The sequence below is a fragment of the Heterocephalus glaber genome, unplaced genomic scaffold (genome assembly GCF_053883595.1).
Source record: "Heterocephalus glaber isolate CG9 unplaced genomic scaffold, H.glaber_assembly_v1.0 deba00001532, whole genome shotgun sequence".
Lineage (NCBI taxonomy): Eukaryota > Metazoa > Chordata > Mammalia > Rodentia > Bathyergidae > Heterocephalus > Heterocephalus glaber.
In genome coordinates, this window is record NW_028258330.1 from 34674782 (window position 1) to 34697149 (window position 22368).

At 36.7% G+C, this 22368-nt stretch overlaps 2 pseudogenes; one reads left to right on the forward strand and one right to left on the reverse strand.

Moving 5' to 3' along the window:
* Positions 1-255: 255 nt before the first annotated feature.
* LOC101701633 (ras-related protein Rab-40C pseudogene) lies at positions 256-1089 on the reverse strand (annotated as a pseudogene).
* Positions 1090-4622: 3533 nt separating this feature from the next.
* Positions 4623-21706, forward strand: LOC147824763 (olfactory receptor 7E178-like; annotated as a pseudogene).
* The last annotated feature ends 662 nt before the right edge of the window (positions 21707-22368 follow it).

Consider the following 22368-nt stretch of genomic DNA (forward strand, 5'->3'; position numbering starts at 1 on the left):
GGAATCAGAGGTTGATTCAGATCAAGGCCCTGTAGCACCAGCAGCCCAACTGGCTCCAGGCCCTTCTGGCAATCCACAGAGCATGTTCTCCTACATGCTCCTTCCCTCTACCCAGCCCAGGTGTAGAGGATACCTGGTGATTCTTAGGCAGGACTGTGTTGCCATGTCCTCATACACACAGTAAGGCCTACTGCCTGGTAAGGAGTGACCCAGTGAGCCTCCCAGAGTCTGCACAGCTGATGGCCACTGGTTCTGCTAGGAGATCTTGCAGGTGCTTCAAGAGCAGGTCTAGGGAGGGCTCTGAGGGGGACAGATTGACTTGGACCACTTAAGGCTGCTGCTGCTGCTGCCCCTGGCCCTGCTGGGAGTAGGAATGGCCATGCATCAGGACAGCATTCATGCCATTTGCCATTAAAGAGGACTTGAGGTGGCTCTTGATAGTGACAGGCAGTGGAAGCTTGTTGATGAGATGCACAGGGGTGCAGGAGATGATGGCATGGCAGCAGAGATCCTGCAAGCTGAACACTCGAGTGGGCCTCCAGTTCTTCTCCATCAAGTGCTGGATGAGCACGATGCAAGAGAGTGCTGTGAAGGACTCGATGAACTTGAAGTTGCACGGGGGCTGACCTCAAAGAAGGTCATGCAGTTCTTCTTTGCATAGACATGAGCCTGCTCTGTTGGCACTTGCCTCTTGAAGGCCAGGTGCAACCAGTTCCCAACCAGGATCTGAGGAACCCCAGGTGGATGCTCATTGATCTCCTTGATCCATCGGTTGATGCCATCAAAGGACCAGTGGCTGGTAATATCATATATCAGGAGGATGCACTGTGAACCCCTAGTGTAGGACCTGAAGATGGTACAGAACCTACCCAGGCCCGACGTGTCTCAGAGCTCCAGTTTGACACGTCAGCCATCCAGCAGGATGGTGGCTGTTTTGTAGTCGATTCCATTGCTGTAGCCCTATGGGGACTCGGTTGCGCCGTCCTGAAGGCTTTCCAGGATCTCACCCTTGCCCATGTTGCTGTCGCCCACCAGCAGGAACTTGAGCAGATAGTTGTAGCTCTTCACTGTGTTTCCCTGGGTGCCCATCCTCCAGGCATAGTGCTGTGGCCCAAGGGCACTGCTGCTGCACACTTGGTGTCTTTCTTTTTCAGCCTTTTGATTTCCCAGCTACACAATTTAATCGCCTTATGACTAACCTCCTTCAAAGCTGTGGAAATTGCTGATTTTTTCTGTCATCCTTTTCAACTCCTTAATCTATCCTGTTCTTATACATTGATCAAAAACCTAGTCACATACTTTGTTGGCATCATATGTGGATTTTTTCACATTTCAGGCATCCTTTTCTCTTACTATAAAATTATTTCCACCATTCTGATAATCTCATCATCTGGAGGGAAGTACAAAGCCTTTTCTACCTGTAGTACTTGCCTCTCAGTTGTTTACTCATTTTATGTAACAGCCCTTGGAGTATATTTTGGTTCAGCTGTGTCATATTCTCCCAGCATGGGCATGGTGCCCTCATTGATATACACTGTAGTCACTACCATGTCGAATCCCATCATCTAAAGTCTGAGATGCAGGGACATTCTTGGCACCCTGAAGAGGCTCTACAATTGGGGAGTCTAATCTCTGGACCTTTGCTATCCATTTGTAGTTTGGGAAACCTGGTAAAACTGAAGACAAAAAACTCACTATAAATACTGTTTACTTGGTTATATTATTTCACATATTTGATGTCTTCAATTTTACTTCATATTTTATAATAGAATCATAGATGATTAGGGGGATGTGGACTTTAGGAGATTTTGGATGGGTGCAAATGTCACTTGGGAACTTGATAAGTTTCTGGAGTTTTGACATAATTGGTGGTTTCAGAAAAAATGACTTTGTAATTAAGGTTAAAAAACTGTGCTCAAAAGTGGTTAAAATGGTCCACTGAGTTATACATATCTTACCACAATGAACAATGGAAATAAAAAAGTTGAGTACTTTTTTTAAGGGAAGAAATTAAAAGAGGGAATAATATACTTGATATTCCTCCTGAGGACAAGAGCCAAAGCCTTTTTTGGACACTCATTTTCTTTGTCTTTTCTTCAAATTCCAGTAAATTTTGGAAGTCCGTAGGGCCAGGATGACATGGACCATCTTGGGTAATCATAAACTGTGAGCACTGAGCTTCCAAGGTCCTATAATAAACAGACCATAATCAATCACCTACTCCAGGCTTTCATTTGGATTTTTTCAGTCCAGTTGTCACCATTGCTGTATCTCCTCCTTCATGATTGTTTGAAATAGGAGGGTTGTATCTGACATTGTTGATTCCATGAGTTGATCTAGAGTCTCAATGGTTCTCAGGTAGATGAGGAATTGGGATCATAGTTTTTTACATAATCACTAGAGACAAAATCTAATTAAGTGTTGAAAGGGAGAATGAGTGGAGTAGAAATTATTTGAACCATTTTTATATATCATGAAGATAGAAGACAGTTTGGACTGTGAGATGGAATGATAGCATTGTGTGCTGCTTCAAATATGAAGAAGGTGAAATTTATGTTCTTGGTTGTCATGAGGGACACAAAAGTCTCAGTTAAAATTTTCCTAGATTTCTACACAGTTTCTATATATCACAGGCATCTAATCCATGATAGTAGATTATGAGTGTTTGTGAACTGTTTCCTCAACACCTCAGAAAGGTTATATGATGGTGATGATGAAGCTGAAAAGAACCACATCATCATGAACCAATATAAAGCAATTCCTAAGTAGCAGCATCTGAATTCTGTGTAACTTGTTGCATTGTATTTGCACAATCTTCTTTATAAATGAGCTCCTATATTATTATTTTAAAAGCAAAAAAGAAAAAAGCATTTTGTGTATTTAACTATAAGGTTTTTGGTAGAAAAAAAAGAAGTGTCTAATATCAGATACAGGACACATTGCTGGAAGAGTCTTGCACATAGTATCTGATAATTCAAGCACCCAGTTCTTTTTACTGTCTTTCCAGGAAGGGAGCCTTTTCTCACTGAGGCCTTCCTTTTAGAGGTTCTAAGTAAGATCACAGTGAAGAGATGAGCTTATACCTGCTGCATCCATTGTGGGGAGGATGTCTGAGAACAAAGGCAAAAATCAAAGAAAGAGAAGGCCCACGATAGTTAGAGCTGTCCTATTTATTGCTCCCTACTCCAGGCTTTCCTTGAAGCTGTCCACATCTCCCTCCAATCTTGTAACCATCCTTCTCAATCTCATCTAAAGAAATCAACTCAGGTTTTGATTTCATTCCTTCTCAGGAAACTGGAAAGAGTTTGACATTTTTGAGAAATAATTGTGGTTTACAATTCTGGATCTCTGCCAGAAACTTACTGATGCTTAGTAAGTAAAGGAAAAGGTTCAGGGACCAAACATATTGTTTTATAATTTTATTCTGAAACAGGGCAAGTTGTTTCTATCTCTGTGAATCAGCATTAGTATCTGAGATGTTTCCTTCTTGATACAACTTCATTGAGTATGGATTAAATAGAAAATACATACTCCTCTTATTAATAGATGAGAGTTGTATAACATAAAGTTAAACTGAATCTTAGATATTATTGGCACTAATAATAAATAATTTAATTTCAAAGCTTTTTTTTTTGTGGTACCAGTGATTGAACTCAGGACCTTGTGCTTGTAAGGTAAACAAAAGCACCACTGGGCTATGTGCCCAGCCCCTAATTTCAAATTTTTGAAATAAAATATCCTGAGATCTGAAGTTGTTATTTTTATTCTTCTGTATCCATGCATTTTATTTTTGCCTTTGTATAATTATGCTTGCATTTGGACAAGATTGACAGACTCATTTTATTTCTGATCCCTCAGATACTTTCTCTGTCCTTCCACACAGGAGAAATTAAAAATTACAAAAAATTGTTAAATATTGAATAGATCATTTTTTGGGTCAAAATCATTAGGCATAGTCATTATTGGATCAACACTCTTGGTGCCTTCTTGCTTGTACTACCCCTTTTAGTAATGTCCCATACAGCTGAGGGTAAAATGGCTCTGGTTTGTGTATATATTATGTACACCTGAGCCTTGTACTGTTACTTAGCAGTAACAGGTGAAACATTTGATTATTCATAGGTCATAGCAAAGATACTCATAGGTATAAAAATAGTAAAATATACATAAAGGAAAGGGGGTCATACTGTGAATGGGATAAGGTGTATCTTAGTCTTTTACATTATTTCAGGCTCTACAGTCCTTTGACAAATTTGTCCATCAACAAACTTGCTATTCGCATAAGGATAATTTGTTTGACTACTTAATTGCTCAACTTTCTTTAAGTACATATACATTGTGGAGATGGGTGATATTATCTGTATTTCCATCAAGCACGAGGAGTACAGAGCTTTGGAGAGACACACACTGTATATTTAGTAGCAGGACAGTGCTCCAGGACTATAATATGCATTTTATAACACTCATGCCAGGGTAGTCTCTTCTACAGAAACCAAGTGGAAATATTACTTTTGTGAGATAAAATTTCTCAGTCACTAATCACTCAAGGAGTATTGCTGGAAATACCTCAGGGATATTTTTGAAAATAAATCTGAAGACTAATATTATGGTTTATATCAAGAATGCCCCTGCCAACTCTCATGAACTTGGAGGCTGGCCATTTGAAAGGCACATGGACCATGAGGGTGCTCACCCGACTTCCTGTTAGGAGGTGGGTCTGGTTAGAGGGAGCTCACTGGGGTATGACTTTAAGGGTATATATCTCTCCCCTGTTCCTGCCTGCTCTCTCTCTGCTTCCTCACTTCTATTATGTGAGCAGTTTCTGTCTCCTGTACCCTCAAACTATGCTGTTTCTTTCAACCAGCCAACCAGGGACTGTAATTATGAGCTACAATAAACTACAGTTACTTTAAATTGTTTAAATTGCATATTGTATGTCAGCAACAGGAAAGGTGATGAAAACAAATAATGTGATGTATTGGATAAACACTTATTTTGGGGGGAACAAAAATGTAAATGATTAGGAAAATTAAATGGAAATTAATAGGAAAATTGAATGTACATTAATTGTTGGAGTTCAGGTTACACATCCTCCACCCAACATGATCTAGAAAATCTCACTTGTATGCTATGAATAAAGGAACAAGAATTTTATAAGCATTGTTATGATAATAAACTAAGAAATTATCTCACATTCAGAGAGCACTACACACAAAACCATGTCTACATGTGGATGTAAACTAGCACATTTCAGGGAAGACTGTATTGTAGACTATTTCAAAGAGCTTTACGTACTTTTAAAATACACTTTTCAGAAAAATTGTTTTTAGATACTAAACCAATATTAGATATTAGATTTTGGATAAGCTTTGATACACACTGTTTATGGATACATAAACCTGCACTCACTTGTGGACATTGACAGGAAAAACTTCTCACTTAATTATTTTTGTACTAATTTTATTGCTACATTTTAGGTATACAATACAGTTACATTTAGCATTGGAAATTAGCACATTTACATAATCTCTCTAGGTTCTTATTTTTTCCCCATTCCCCTGACCTCCCTTCAAACCCTGCATTCCTCCTTATTTACAAAGACTTTGTTTCCATTTTTTTTATTTTCTCATGTTGATTTCATTCCCTTCTTTCCTTTTCCCTACCCTTCCCACTTCCCCTTCCCCTTCCCCTATGCCCCTTTTCTTCCTATTTCACATTATCTTTTATACCTTTTAGTTCTTATTTACACATTCAGTTTCTCACAGAGAAACTATTCAGTTTTACACGTGTGTCCTATTTATTTCACTTAAGAGCATCACCTTAATGTGCATCCATTTAGCTATAAATGTCTCTAATTTCTGACGGAACCAGCCATCACTAGTCGAACAGTACCCGAGCAGAGGGGTGAGGATTAAGAAAGAAAAACACTGACTCAAAGGAAAAGAAAAAGGAGAGAGGAGGAGAGAGCAAGGGCCTTCTCCTTCCCACTTTATTGAGCCTTTTATATATCCTCCTTCATTACCCATAGCCTCCCTCCTTTCCTCCCCTCATGATCTCGTGACTAATTATTTTTACAGAGAAAAGGTCAAATATATCCTTACAATTCAGGGAATGTTACTTTCTTGTCCAGCAGACATTCAAATCCTTTCTATATTTGTTGTTTTCTTTAAAAGTCAACATCCTTGTTTTTGTACCAGTTTCATATCCTGGCTCATTATGTTCTTATCTGACTCAAGAATCTTAAGAGGCTCAGGAGTCTTTCAGGGTTGTTTCAACCCTTCACTCTCCACAAATTTCTCATTTTTATGGCTGAGTACTACTCCATTTTATTTAAAAAAAACAAACAAACATTTTCTTTATCCAGTGTCCAATTGATGAGCAATTGGGGTGCTTCCAAGTTTTGACTATTACAAATTGTGCTGCTAAAAACATGGGTGCACATATATAACCATGGTATGATTCTGTTAATTCTTTAGGGAACATATCCAGCAGGGGAATAGATGGGTCAATTGGGACTTCCAGTCCTAGTTCTTTCAGGTATCTCCATACTGATTTCCACATTGGTTGCATGAGTCTATACTCCCACCAGCAGTGGAACAGTGTCCCTCTTTCCCCACAGCCAGTGAACATTTGTTATTGGTTGATTTCATGATATCAGCCATTCTTTCTGGGGTGAGGAGGAATCTCAGTGTTGTTTTCATTTGCAGTTCTCAAATGACCAGTGATGTTTAACATATTTTCATAAGTTTATTTGCTGCTTTTACTTCTTTGTCTGAGAAATATCTGTTCATTTCATATGTCCATTTTTGGATTGGGTCTTTAAATTTGAGAGGTCTGATTTTTTAAGTTCTATGTAGATTCTAGATAGTAGACCTTTGTCTGAGGAACAGCAGGTGAAAAGTTTTACCACATTGTGGGTTGTCTCTTCACACTGCAGTTCATTTCTTGGTGCAGAAGTTTTTTTAATAGGAAGGGAACCCACTTGTTGATTGTGCTAATTCAGAGGAACTAATGTTTTGTTCATAAAATCTTTTCCTATACCAATGCCTTCAAGAGTTCTACCTAATCTCACTTCCAGGCAGTTCAGGGTTCCTCTTTTAATATTTAGATATTTAATCCATTTTAACTTAATTTTAGTGTATGGTGAGAGGTATAGGTCTAGTTTTCACTTTTGTTTCATTGAAAGCCAAGTTTTCCATCACCATTTATTAAAGATGCTATCTTTCCTCCAGTGACAGTATTTGGCTCCTTTGTTGAAGATGAGGTGGCTGAGTGTTTCTGGAGTTGTTTCAGCATTCTCTACTCTGTTTCACTGGTCCTCAGTTCTGTTTCTTTGCTAGTACCATGCAGTTTTTATCATAGTAGCTTTGTAATATAGTTTCAATTTGGAAATTGTGACACCTCCTGCCATGTCTCTGTTGCCTAGAATTGCTTTTACTATTCTAGTTCACTTCTTGTTCCATAGGAATTTTTGGATTGTTTTCTCAAGTGGTGAAATATGCTGCTGGAATTTCAATTGGGATTGCATTTCATCTATATAGAAGTTTTAGAAATATGGCCATTTTCATTATGTTGATTCTTCCTATTCAGGAGCAAGGGATATCCTTCTATTTTCTGATACCATCTTCAATATTCTTTTGAGAGTGCAGCAGTTTTCAGAGAAGAGGTTTTTGATATCTTTTGTTAGGTTGATTCCTAAGTATTTCAGTTATATGGATGCTATTGTGAAAGGAATTCTTTGACCTATTTCTCTCTCAATGAGTCTGCTCTTTGTGTAGGGGAAACCTATTGAATTTTCTGTGTTGACTATGTATCCAGCTACTCTACTGAATTTGGTTATGAAGTCTAGATGACTTTTGGTGGCGTTCTTGGGGTTTTCTATATAGAGTATCATCTCATCTGCAAATAATGGCAATTTGATTTCATTTCCTATCTTTATGCCTTTTTTTCTTTCTCTTCTCTAAGTGCTGTGGCCAATGTTTCTAAAACAATAATAAACAGGAGTGGTTATAGTGTACATCTTTGTCTTCTTCCTGATTTTAGTGTGAAGGATTTCAGATTTTGACCATGTAGTATGATATTGGCTGTTTGTTATTCATAGATGGCTTTTATCAGATTGAGGAAAAGACTGTCTATTCCAATATTTTTTAGGGATTTTATCATAAATGCATGTTGGATTTGTTGAATGCTTTTTCTGCATCTATTTAGATGATCATAGCATTTTGTCCTTGGCTCTATTGATAAAGTGTATTACATTGATTGAGTTTGTGTGTTATAACATCCCTACATCCCTGGGATGAATCTCACTTGGTCAGGGTGTATGATCTTCTTGATGATCTTCTGCATTCTATTTGCCAGTGACTTAAGGACATTCCTTAGTGAGCTTGGCCTATAGTTCTCCTTTTTTGTTGGGTCATTCTCTGCTTTGGGAATCAAGGTGATGCTTGCTTCCAGGAATGAATTTGGGAGTACTTGCCTCCCTTATAATTTCATTGAAGAGTTTAAACAGTAGTGGCAGTAGCTCCTCTGTAAATGTCTTGTAGAATTCAGCCGTGAAGCCATCATGACCTGGGCTTTTCTTAGCTGCTAAGTTTTGAATGACATTTTCAATTTCATTGATTGATATTGGGTTAATAAGAATTTTTACATCTTCTTCGTTCAAACTTGGTAATTCATATATAAGAATCTGTCCATTTCTTCTGTGTTTTCTATCTTATTGGCACATAGGTTCTCAAAGTAGGCATTGATGATCCTCTGGATTTCTGCTGGGTGTGTTATAATTTCACCATATTCATCCCTAATTGCTGGATTTGGAACTTTTCTTTCCTTTTTTTGATAAGTTTGGCTAAAGTTTTGTCAATATTTTTTTTATTCTTTCAAAGAACCAACTATTGGCTTCATTGATTTTTTGTATCATTTTCTTAGTCTCCATTAAATTGATTTCTGCTCTGATCTTATAATTTCCTCCCTTGTATGATCTTTGAGTTTGTCCCACTCTTTTTTATCTACAAGCTTGAGGTTCAGGATTGGGCTGCATAAGTGAGCTCACTCTGTTTTTCTAATATGTGTATTCACTGCCAATGATTTCCCTTGTAAAACAGCTTTCATTGCAATCAACAGTTTCAGATATGTTGTATTGGCATTTTCATTTAATTGTAGGAAGTGTCTAATTTCTTCTTTAATTTACTCAAAACCACTGGTGATTCAGAAGTGTGTTGTTCAATTTCCATGTTTTTATGAAATTCTTGCAGTTTCTTTTGCTATTGATCTCCAATTTCTTCACAGTATAGTCTGATAATATATAAGGGATAACTTCAGTTCCTTTTCACTTACTAAATCATGTTTTATGAGCCTATCAGAATCACGGCAGACTTCTCGATGTACACAATCAAGGAAAGAAGAGCTTGGAGTGATATATTCCAAACCTAAAGAAAAACAGCCTCCAACCCAGATTGATGTAACCTCCAAAACTGTCTTTCAAAATAGATGGAGAAATAAGATACTTCCATGACAAAGAGCACCTTAGGAACTTCATGAAAACCAAACCAGCATCCCCCAAAATTTTAGACAACATCCTAGGAACTGACAATGAGGATCAGAACCCTAGGAAGCACAGCAGAATGAACCCATTGGGAATGACAAGAAATTAAATGTAAAGGGGGAGAAGCCAACAAAAAGAAAGAGTCATAACAATGATAAGCCAATAGCAATCTGTTATAACTATCAAAGTTAATGGTCTCAATTCACCAATCAAAAGAAATAGACTGAGAAAATGAGCCCAGAAACAAAATCCAACAATATGCCTTATAAAAGAAACACACTTAATTCAAAATGAAACTCATCGACTGAAAGTTAAAGGGTGGCAAACAATATTCCATCCAATGGGAACCTGAAAAAAACCAGGAGTAGATATCCTCTTTGCAGTTCAAGGAGATTTCAAACCAACACTGATTAAGATAGACAAAGAAGAACCCTACATCCTTGTAAAGTGACCAATTCAACAGGAAGAGATGACAATCATAAATATCTTTGCAACAAATGCTAGTGCACCCAAATATAGAAAACAAATACTAACAGACATGAAAAGTCATATATGCACTAATACAATTTTAGTGGGGGAGCTCAATACCCCACTGTCACAAATAGATCAACTAGACAAAAATAAGTAATGAAACATTAGAACTCAATCGACCTCTAGAACAAATGAAAGTTCATTTGTTCATGTTTACAGAGTGTTCCACCCCACAAAATCAGAATACACATTCTTCTCAGATGCACACAGGTTGTTCTAAAAAAAGACCACATATTCATTCATAGAACATGTTAAAGTAAGTAAAAAGGAATTGAAGTTATCCCCTGTATATTATCAGACTACAGTGGAGTGAAATTGGAGATCCATAGCAAAAGAAACTGGAAATATTTCATAAATATGTGAAAATTGAACAACACAGTTCTGATTAACCAATGGGTCACAGGGGAAATTAAAGAAGAAATCAGACAGTTCCTTCAATTAAATTACAATGACAATACAACACATTCCAATCTATGGGACACAATGAAAGCAGTCTTTTTTTTTTTTTTTTGGTATCAGGGATCAAACCTGGGTGAAAACAGTCTTATGAGGGAAATTAATAGCAGTGAATACACATATTAGGGAAACAGAATGAACCCAAATTAAACAACCTGATGCTGAACCTCAAGCATCTAGAAAAAGAAGAACAAGACAAACCCAAACTCATAGAAGGGAGCTAATTATAAAGATCAGAGCAGAAATCAATGCAATAGAGATTAAGAGAACAATACAAAAAAATCAATGAAGCCAAGAGTTGGTTCTTTGAAAGAATAAAAAAAATTTACAAACCCTTACCCAACCTTAAGAGAAAAAGGAAAGAAAAGGCCCAAATCCATGCAATTAGGAATGAAAAGTGTGAAATTACAACAGACCAAATAGAAATCCAGAGGATCATCAATGCCTACTTCCAGAAACTATATGCCAAGAAGATGGAAAACACAGAAGAAATGGGCATATATATGAATTATCAAAGTTGAATGAAGAAGATCAAAAAATTCTGAACAACCCAATATCAACCAAAGAAATTGAAAACCTAACTAAAACCTTACCAAATGAGAAAAGCCCAGGTCCTGTCTGCTTCACTGCTGAATTCTACAAAACATTTAGAGAGTTTTACTGCCACTACTGTTTAAACTTTTCAATGAAATTGAAAAGGAGGCTGTACTCCCAAGTTCATACCTGGAAGCAAGCATCACCTTGATCCAGAAAGCAGATAAAGACCCAACTGAAAAAGAGAACTATAGGCCAATCTCACTAATGAACATAAATGCTAAAATCCTTACTAAGATACTGGCAAACAGAGTGCAGAAGATCATCAAGAAGAATGTACACTCTGATCAAGTGGGATTCATCCCAGGGATGCAGGGATGGTTCAGCATATGAAAATCAATCAATGTAATACACTATATCAATACAGCTAAGGACAAAAAACATATGATTATCTCCATAGACACAGGAAAAGTATTTGAGAAAATCCAACACACATTTATGATGAAAACCCTACATAAAATTGGAATAGATTTTCTCTACCTCAAACTGATAAAAGCCATCAATGAAAAACCAACAGCCAGTATCATAGTAAATGTTCAAAAACTGAAATCCTTCACACTAACATCAGGGACAAGAAAAGGATGTCCACTGTCACCACTCTTGTTCAATACAGTTTTGGAAACATTAGCCACAGTAATTAGACAAGAGAAAGAAATAAAAAGAATAAACATAGGAAATGAAGTCAAATTATCATTATTTTGAGATGACATGATACTCTATAGAGAAAACCACAAGAATTCCACCAAAAGTCTTCTACACTTAATAAGCAAATTTAGTAAAGTAGCTGGATACCAGGTCAATATACAAAAATCAGTAGATTTCCCCTACACAAACCGCAGATTCACTGAGAGAGAAATTGAGCAAATAATTCCTTCCACAATAGCATCCAAAAAACTAAAATAACTAGGAATCAACCTAATGAAAGAAATCAAAAGCCTCTTCTATGAAAACTGCAGCACTTTGAAAAGAGAGATTGAAGGTGATATCAGAAAATGGACAGACATCCCCTGTGCCTGGGGAGGAAGGATCAATATAGTGAAAATGCCCATACTTCCAAAACTGCTATATAGATTCAATGCAATTCCCATTGAGACCCCAGCAGCATGCTTCACTGACCTTGAGAAAACAATCCAAAAATTCATTTGGAACAAGAAGAGACCCATAATAGCAAAAGCATTTCTAGGTAACAGAGACATGGCAGGGGGTATCACAATCCCTAACTTGAAACTATACTACAAAGCTACTGTGATAAAAAAGCATGGTACTGGTAAAGAAACAAAACTGATGAACATTGGAACAGATTTGAAGATGCAGAAACAATTTCAGACACACTCAGGCATCTCATCTTTGATAAAGGAGCCAAACACCCTCACTGGAAGAAAGATAGCCTCTTTAATAAATGGTGCTGAAAAAACTGGGTTTCAACTTGCCAAAGATTAAAACTAGACCGATATCTCGGGGAAAGGATAGAAGGGAATGAGATTAATATGAGAAAATGGAAAAATAGGAACAAAATCTTTGTAAATAGGGAGGACTGGAGGGGTTGAAGGGAGGGCTGGGCAAGGGTGAAAAATAAGAACCAAGAGAGACTATGTAAAGGTGCAAATTTCCAATGATGAATGTCATTATATTGTATACCTAAAATGTACCAATGATTAGAATGAATAATCAATAATGTAAATAGGAAGAAAAGGTCCAAAGGGGTAGCGGTAGTCGGGGGGGGGGGTGTCAGGGGAAAGAAAAGAAGGGAAAGGAAAAATTATGAGAAATGGAAAAAATGTAAAGTCTTTGTAAATAGGGAAGGGTGGAGGGTGTGAAGGGAGGGGTAGGAATGGGGAAAAAATATGAACCAAGATGCATTATGTAAAGGTACAATTCCCAATGAGAAATGTAATTGTGTTGTATACCTACAATGTACCAATAAAAGAACTTAATACAAAAAAAGAAAAAATGTTCAACATCACTGGTCATTTGAGAGATGCAAATGAAAACAACATTGAGATTCCACATCATTCCAGAAAGAATGGCTGCTATCATGAAATCAACAAACAGCAACAGGGCTGTGGGGAAAAGGGAACCCTGCTCCACTGCTTATGGGAGTGTGGACTGGTCCAACCACTGTGGAAATCAGTATGGAGATACCTCAAAGAACTAGAACTGCCCATTTGACCCAGCTATTCCCCTGCTGGGTATCTTCCCCATACAATTAAAAGAATCATACCTCAGTGATACATGTTAATCCATGTTCATAGCAGCACAATTTGTAATAACTAAAACTTGGAAACAGCCCAAATGCCCATCAACTAGAGACTGGATAAAGAAAATGTGTAATTTTTTTTTTATGAAGTGGAGTACTACTCAGCTGTAAAAATGAGAAATTAGAGACATTTATATCTAAATGGGTGCACATTGAGGTGATATTCATAAGTGAAATAAATAGGACACATATGTTTAAATACTGAATAGTTTCTCTAGTATGAGAAACTGAAAGTGTAAGTAAGGACTGAAAGATATAGTAGATATTGTGAAATAGGAAGAAAAGTGGCAAAGAGGAAAGGGAAGTGGGAGGGGCAGGTAAGAGAAAGAAGGGAATGGAATTAATATGAGAAAATGGAAAAATTTAAACAAAGTCTTTGTAAATAGGGAGGGATTGAGGGGTTGAAGCGAGGGCAGGGGAAGGGGGAAAATATGAACCGAGAGATTATGTAAAGGTGCAAATTTCCAATGATGAATATCATTATACTGTATACCTAAAATGTACGAATGATTGGAATGAATAATTGATAATGCAATATAGGAAGAAAAGGTACAATTGTGTAGGGAAAGTGGGAGGGGCAGGGGAAAGGAAAGAAGGGATAGCAAAGATTATGAGAAATGTAAAAAATGGAAACAAAGTCTTTGTAATTAGGAAGGGTGGAGGGCTTGAATGGGGTGCTGGGAATGGGGAAAAAATAAGAACCAAGATACGTCATATAAAGTTACAAGTTCCCAATAAGAAATGTAAAAATATTGTACACCTAAAATGTACCAAAAAAAGAAATAAAAATTACTATAGTTCTGAAATCTTGTATTGGAGAGGATCACCAAGGACATAATATGCAGAGGTTTTGAAAAAATTAGGTTTGGTTCAAGGCTAAGGTATCTTGATATTTAAACATATTCACATGCCATACAACCACCCCAGTGTAGAGGAGCAGAAGTGCCACCATTGCAGAAGAGGTTAACCTTCCAGACCACCATACCACCACTCTCAGCTCAGAGGAGCAGAGCTGCCCCCAGTTCAGAGGTGAATCTTCTGGGCCACCCTATCACTGCCCCCAGTGTAGAGAAGCAGAGGTGCCCCCAGGACAGAAGAGGTGAGCCTTCCAGATCATCATACCACTTCCCTCAGTAGAGAGGAGGTGAGTTGTGCTACACACATCACTGCCCCCCATCTGTTGAAATGAGAAGACATGTAAACAAGTATAAAAAGAAGACTTCCAGATCACCTAAACCAACCCAAAAGGGAAAAGAGATGGATGCAAAAATCTGATACTCAAAAAAATTGGACTCCCTGATCTAGCAACAAAAGATGATCTGGAAAAAATGAGATCAGAAACAATTTCTCACATATCAGCAGAGATTGTGCCCATAGTGCAAGACATGATTAAAAAATCTAGAGAGGACACAGATAAAAAACAAATAGAGAGGAGCTGATGAACATGATGGAGTCTCAACATAGGAAACATATGAAATCCATAAAAAAGTTGCAAACAGATTTCCAGGAGATTTAAACTCCATTGAAAGTTTATGCTGCAGAATGAGATAATGTGAGGACGGAATTTTAGATATTGCACATAAAATTGCAATTAGTGACCGGGAAAAGAAAAAATACTTAAAAATAGTAAGGGGCCATGAGAAATCAATCCAGCAGCTGCTAGATGATGCAAAGAAGAATAACATAAGCCTGATCGGAGTCAATGAAAAAACAGGAGAGTGTGCAGATGACATTAAAAGAAAAAAACTGTTTACAGAAGTATTGGCAGAAAACTTCCCAAGCAGGGGAAAAGAACTTGACATACAGATAAGTGAGTCATATATGATTCCAAATACCTTGATCAAAAAAAAAATCTACAAATAGGCATATAATAGTCAAGATTCCAGAAACCCAAGAGAAGAACAAAGTTCTACAAGCAGTTAGAGATAAGAAACAACTCACATACAAAGTAAAGCCCATCAGAATCACAGCAGACTTCTCAATAAAAACCCTAAAGGAAAGAAGAGCTTGGAGTGAGGCATTTCAATCCCTGAAGGAAAACAGCCTCTAATCCAAATTGATGTACCCTGCAAAACTAACTTTCAAAATTGGTGGAGAAATAAGGCACTTTCATGACAAATATCACCTTAGCAAGTCATGAACACCAAACCAGCACTCCAAAAATTTTAGACTATATCCTAGGAAAAGACCATGAGGATCACAAACCCATGAATCCCAGCAGGATGAATCCATCAGGCACAAGAAGAAATTAAAAGCAAAAGAGGAGAATCCAACAGAAAGAAAAAGTCGTGACGATGATAAGTCAATACATATCAGTTATAACCATCAAAATTAATGTTCTAAATTCACCAGTCAAAAGAAATAGACTGTTAGAAAGGGTCATGAAGCAAGATCCAACAATATGCTGCATACAAGAAACACACTTCATTCAAAAAGGAACTCATGGACTTAAAGTAAAAGGGTAGAAAACAATACTCCATGTGACTGGAGACCAAAAAAAAGAAAGAAGTAGCTATCCTCATTGCAGATCAAGTGGATTTCAAACCAACACTGATTAAGAGAGACAATGTAGGACACTACATCCTTGTAAAGGGAACAATCCAAGAGGAAGAGTAGACAATCATAAACATATATGTACCAAACACTAGTGCACCCAACTGTATAAAACAAACACTAAACAACATTAAAAGTCAAATAACACCTAATACAATAGTAGTGATGGGCCTCAATACCCTGCTGTCACAAATAAATCAACTATTCATAAAATAAGCAACAAAACACAAGAACTCAATCAAACTCTTGAACAAATGAACTTAACATATGTTTACAGAATGTTCCACCCCACAAAATCAGAATACACATTCTTTTCAGCTGCACATGGGTCATACTACAAAATAGACCACATACTTGCTCATAGAACATGTTTAAGTAAGTTCAAAGGAATTGATGTTATCTTATCCCCTGTACATTGTCAGACCATACTGCGATGAAATTGAAGAACAATAGCAAAAGAAAATGCAAGAATTTCATAAACACATGGAAATTGAACAACACACTTGTGAATAACGAAGGGGTCACAGAGAAAATTAAAGAAGAAATCAGAGAGTTCCTACACTTAAATGAAAAGGACAATACAACATATCAGAATATATGTGACACAATGAAAGTTGTCTTACAAGGGAAATTTATAGGAGTGAATATTCATATTAGGAAATCAGAGCAAGCCCAATTACATAACGTGATGCTGAACCTCAAGCTTCTAGAAAAAGAAAAGCAGGACAAATGCAAAGCTCAAACAAGGGTGAAAATTATAAAGAGTAGAGCAGAAATCAATGCAATGGAGACTAAGAGAACAATACAAAAAATCAATCAAGCAAAGAGTTGGTTCTTCGAAAGAATAAAAAAAATTGACAAACCCTTAGCTAAACTTATCAGAAAAAGGAAAGGAAAGGCCCAAATTCATGCAATTAAGAATGAAAAGGATGAAATTATAACACACCCAGCATAAATACAGAGGATCATTAATACTTAGAGAACCTATTAGCCAATAAGATGGAAAATAGAAGAAATGGATGGATTCCTAGATACACATGAATTCCCAAAGTTGAACAAAGAAGACCTAAAAATTCTAAATGACCCTATATCAATCAATGAAACTGAAAATGTAATTAAAAACTTACAAACTAAGAAAAGCCCAGCTCCTTATGGCTTCACTACTGAATTCTACAAGACATTTAGAGAGGAACTGCTGCCACTACTGTTTAAATTTTTCAATGAAATTAAAAGGGAAGCAATGCTCCCAAATTCATTCCTGCAAGCAAGCATCACCTTGATCCCCAAAGCAGAGAATGACCCAACCAAAAAGGAGAACTATAGGCCAATCTCACTAAGGAACATCAGTGCAAAAATCCTTAATAAGGCACTGACAAATAGAATGCAGAAGATCATCAAGAAGATCCTACACCCTGACCAAGTGGAACTCATACTAGGGATGCAGGGATGGTTCAACATACGCAAATTAATAAATGTAACACACTATTTCAATAGAGCCAAGGACAAAAACCATACGATCATCTCAATAGATGCAGAAAAAGCACTTGACAAAATCCAACATTCATTTATGAAATATTTTGAATAGACGTTCTCTACCCCAATCTGATAAAAGCCATGTATGAAATACCAACAGCCAATGTCATCCTAAATGGTGAAAAACTGAAATCCTTCACAGTAAAATCAGGAACAAGACAAGGATGTCAATTATCACCACTCATGTTAAATGCAGTCTTGGAAATATTAGCCACAGTGATTAGAGAAGAGAAAGAAATAAAAGAAATAATGATAGGAAATGAAGAAGTCAAATTGTCATTATTTGCAGATAAAATGATGCTCTATATAGAAAACCCCAAGAACTCCACCAAAGTCTTCCAGACTTCATAAACAAATTCAGTGGAGAAGCTGGATACAAGGTCAACACGCAAAAATCAATAGCTTTCCCCTACACAAACAGCAGGCTCACTGAGAGAGAAAAAGGGCAAACAATCCTTTCACAATACCATCCATAAAACTGAAATACTTAGGAATCACCCTAACAAAAGAAATCAAAGACCTCTTCTTTGAAAAACACAGCACTCTGAAAAGAAAGATTGAAGACAATATCAGAAAATAGAAAGACATCTCTTCCTCCTGGGTAGGAAAAATCAACATAGTGAAAATGTTCATACTTCTAAAACTGCTATATAGATTCAATGCAGTCCAAATTGAAATTTCAGCACCAAACTTCATGGACCTTGAGAAAACTATTCAAAAATAAATTTGGTACAAGAAGGGACCTAGAATAGCATAAGGAATTCTCAGCAACAGAGACATGGCAGGGAGTATCATAACCCCCAACTTGAAACTATACTACAAAGCTAGTGTTATAAAAAGAGGATGGTACTGGCAAAGAAACAGACCTGAGGACCAGTGGAATAGATTAGAAGAGGCAGAAACAACTGCAGACAAGCTCAGCCATCTCAACTTTGATAAAGCGGCCAAATACCCTCACTGGAGGAAAGATAGCCTCTTTAATAATGGTCCTGGAAAAACTGGGTTTTAACTTGCCAAAGATTAAAACTAGAGCTATATCTCTCACCATGCACTAAACTAAAATTGACATTGATTAAAGATGTCAACATTAAAACAGAAACACTGAATCAGCTGAAACAGAGGTTAGGTAGAACTCTTGAAGGCACTGGCATAGGAAAAGATTTTATGAACATAACCTCAGTTGCCCGTGAACTAGCACAAACCATCAACAAGTTGGATTTCTTATTATTTAAAAGCTTCTGCACAGCAAGAGAAATGACCAACAGTGTGAAGAGACAACCCACAATGTGGGAAAAAAATTTCACCTGCTGTTACTCAGACAAGCATCTGCTATCTAGAATCTATAAAGATTTTTTTTAAAAATTAGACCTCCCAAATTTAAAGACCCAATCCAAAATATGGCATCTGAAATGAACTGACATTTCTCAAAGTAGTAGAAATAGCAAACAAAAGTATGAAAAAATGTTCAACATCACTGGTCATTTGAGAGGTGCAAATAAAAACAACCCTGATATTCCACCTCACCACAGAAAGAATTGCTGCTATCATGAAATCAACCAATAACAAATGCTGGAAGGGCTGAGGGGAAAGAGGAACAGTGTTCCACTGCAGTTGGGAGTGTAGACTGGTGCAATCACAGTAGACATCAGTGTGGAGATACCTCAAAGTATTAGGGATGGAAGTCCCATTTGATCCAGTTCTTCCCCTGCTGGGTATCTTCCCCAAACAATTAAAAGAATCATACTGTAGTGATATGTGTGCACCCATGTTCATAGCCACAAAATTTATAATAGCTAAAACCTGGAAGTAGCTCAACTGCCCATCAACTGAAGGCTGGGTAATGAAATGTTTTTTTTTTTTTTTTTTTTTAAGTAAATGGTGTACTACTCAGGCATAAAAAATGAGAAATTAGAGACATTTATTGCTAAATGGGTGCACATTGAGGTGATACTCTTAAGTGAAATAAATGGGACACAGATGTGTAAATACCAAATAGTTTCTCTAAAGTGAGAAACTGAAAGTGTAAATAAGGACTAAAAGGTATAATAGATAATGTGAAATAAGAAGAAAAGGGGCAAAGGGGAAGGGGAATTGGTAGGGGTAGTGGAAAGGAAAGAAGGGAATGGAATTAATATGAGGAAATGAAAAAATGGAAACAAATTCTTTGTAAATAGGGAGGAATGGAGGGGTTGAAGGGAGGGCAGGGGAATGGGGAAGAAATAAGAACCAAGAGAGATATGTAAAGGTGCAAATTTCCAATGATGACTGTCATTATATTTTATGTCTGAAATGTACCTATAAAATTAATTGAAAAATAAAAATATTTGCATGTAAATGTGTTCATGAGATTCAGCACTACCAGTCAATGCAATTTAAAATAATTTTGAAATCTTTTTACAATGACATTATAATCTAGTAATTATTGTCTCTAACTTACAGATGGAGATATTGCCTAGTTCTTTTCTTTTTGAATTATTGTCCAGTAATCATTCACATTGTGACATGACTAAATAACTCAACTTACCTTTAAGTAGCTTACATTATAAAATTGCAGTCTATGTAGAACAAAGTATGGTTCTATATAGCTAATATATTTTATAAGAATGGTGGGCCTCAAACTTGGGCTCTGGGTTCTAATGTGATTCTAAAATACTTAGTCATACCTAAGTGGGTTCTATGGTCAGAGAAACAGTAATACAATGGTATTCTTAGGGCACTAATTATGGATTGCCAATAAAAAAATTCAAAGCAGTGTATTCCTTGCTGTATATTTTACTGAGATAGAAGAATATTGTTGATATAAAAAAACTTGCAAAATTAAAAAATTCAGAAGTGTTATATAGCTTTCCTTTATTATTTTGTTATTTACACTGTGGTTGGTGCACAGTAATAGTGCATTTTTGATTGCTGATGATATTGGCTATGTGCATTTAAGTTACATTTATAAAAACCTGAAGGCCACAGAGTTAATTAGCGAAGTTATATATTCAATAATTTTCAAAATACAAACAAGATTTGAGTGAACACTTCATTCATAAAAGAAGGAAATCAGAAACCACAAATAGCTGAATATTCCTGGAGGATAAATGGCACATGGTGTTTTCAAATTGGGAACCATCAAGTTTAATTTAGTGTTGAGATAATACAGTTCTTTTCACAGTTTCAAGTATTCTAAGTCAAAGGAATATGTGCTGTTGTTTAGTGCTTGGTGTGTGTTCTTTCTTTTTACCAAATCTCTTTCTTCTTCAAAGGTGTCTGAACAATCTGGAAGCACAAAATCTAACCCACAGCCCAGAATCCCATCTCATGGCTCTCTCAGAAGATCCAGACCTGCAGCCCATCCTCTTTGGATTGTTCCTGTCTGTGTACCATGTTACAGTGCATGGAAACCTGCTCATCGTTCTGATCATCATCTCTGACTCCCAAATCCACACCCCCATGTACTGCTTCCTCTCCAACTTGTCCTACTCTGACATCTGCTTCACCTCCATCACAGTCCCAAAGATTATTGTGGACATAGGGTCTCAGAGTACAGCCATGTTCTATGTGTGCTTCCTTACACAGATGTCTCCATTTATCATTTTCATATGTTTGGATGATATGCTTCTGATGGTGATGGCATATGACAGGTTTGTGGCCATCTGTCACCCTCAGCAATTTCACTGAATCATGAACCACATCTCTGTGGATTCTTCATTTTTGTGTCTTTTTTGTTTGTCTTTTGATATCTCAGATGCAAGATTTGACCATTTTACACTTTACTTACTTTAAGGATACAGAAATTACTATTTTTTTCTGTCACCCTTCTCAACTTCTTAGTATTTCCTGCTGTGATACCATTACCAGAAAGATAGTTATGTATTTTGTTGGTCCCATCTCTGGTTTTCTTCCCTTCTCAGGGATCTTGTTCTCTTACTACAAAATTATTTCCTCCATTTTGAAAATTCCATCATCAGAGGGGAAATATGAAGCCTTTTACAACTGTGGGTCTCACCTCTCAGTGGTTTGATTATTTTAGGGAACAGCCATTGGAGATTACCTTGCATCTGCTGCATCAAATTCTCCTAGAAATAGTGCAGTGGCTTCTGATGTACACAGTTTTCACACTTCTGCTCAATCCTTTCATCTACAGTGTGAGGAACAAGGACCTTAGTGTTCCCTGTGGAGGATATGGAACAGAACAAAGTAATTTCATTACCTCCTTTATTCTTATACTTTGCAATCTTGTACCAAACATCTAGTCCTAGAACACCTCCCTCTTTGGTCAAATTATTTTTGGAGTTTCTTGGTTCCCTGTGTACTCTGAACCATAATGGAATATTCTTTCCTTTTCTTTGTGTTTAATTGTTCTGAGTGAGTGTTCTGGAAATCCTTTCATCATAAATATTATGACTTCTACAGAAAACCCCGGCAGTTTCTGTAGTTCCTGAGCAATGACCCTGGCCTCCAGGTGAAATGCTAAACTTCCTTTATAAGTGTGTTTAAAATTTACATCCTTTGTCACAACTCATGTATATTTTCTTTTCTTCTTTTTTTTTTTTTTTTACAAACTTCAAGGGTGGTTTATTTAAGCCAAATAACCTGAGCAAGACAAATATACACAATTTTAAAAAAACATGAATACAATAAACTCTCATTATTTATACAATGTAAATTCTAGAAACACATACAAATAGTGACTACAGTACATGCCGAGGTAAGAAAAGTGCATTCTAGGAGAATATAACTGACACTCAAAACATTTTTATTTTCAATATGTATTTCAATACATGTTGTTCTGTGTACAGCTTTCCCAGTACCAAAATGAAAACCAGTCACAAGTTGGATTAAATGAAAATTGGTTCAAGAGTTGTCCTAAAAGTATTTCAGTAACCACCCAACTCTTATTTGGATTTTTTGTAGT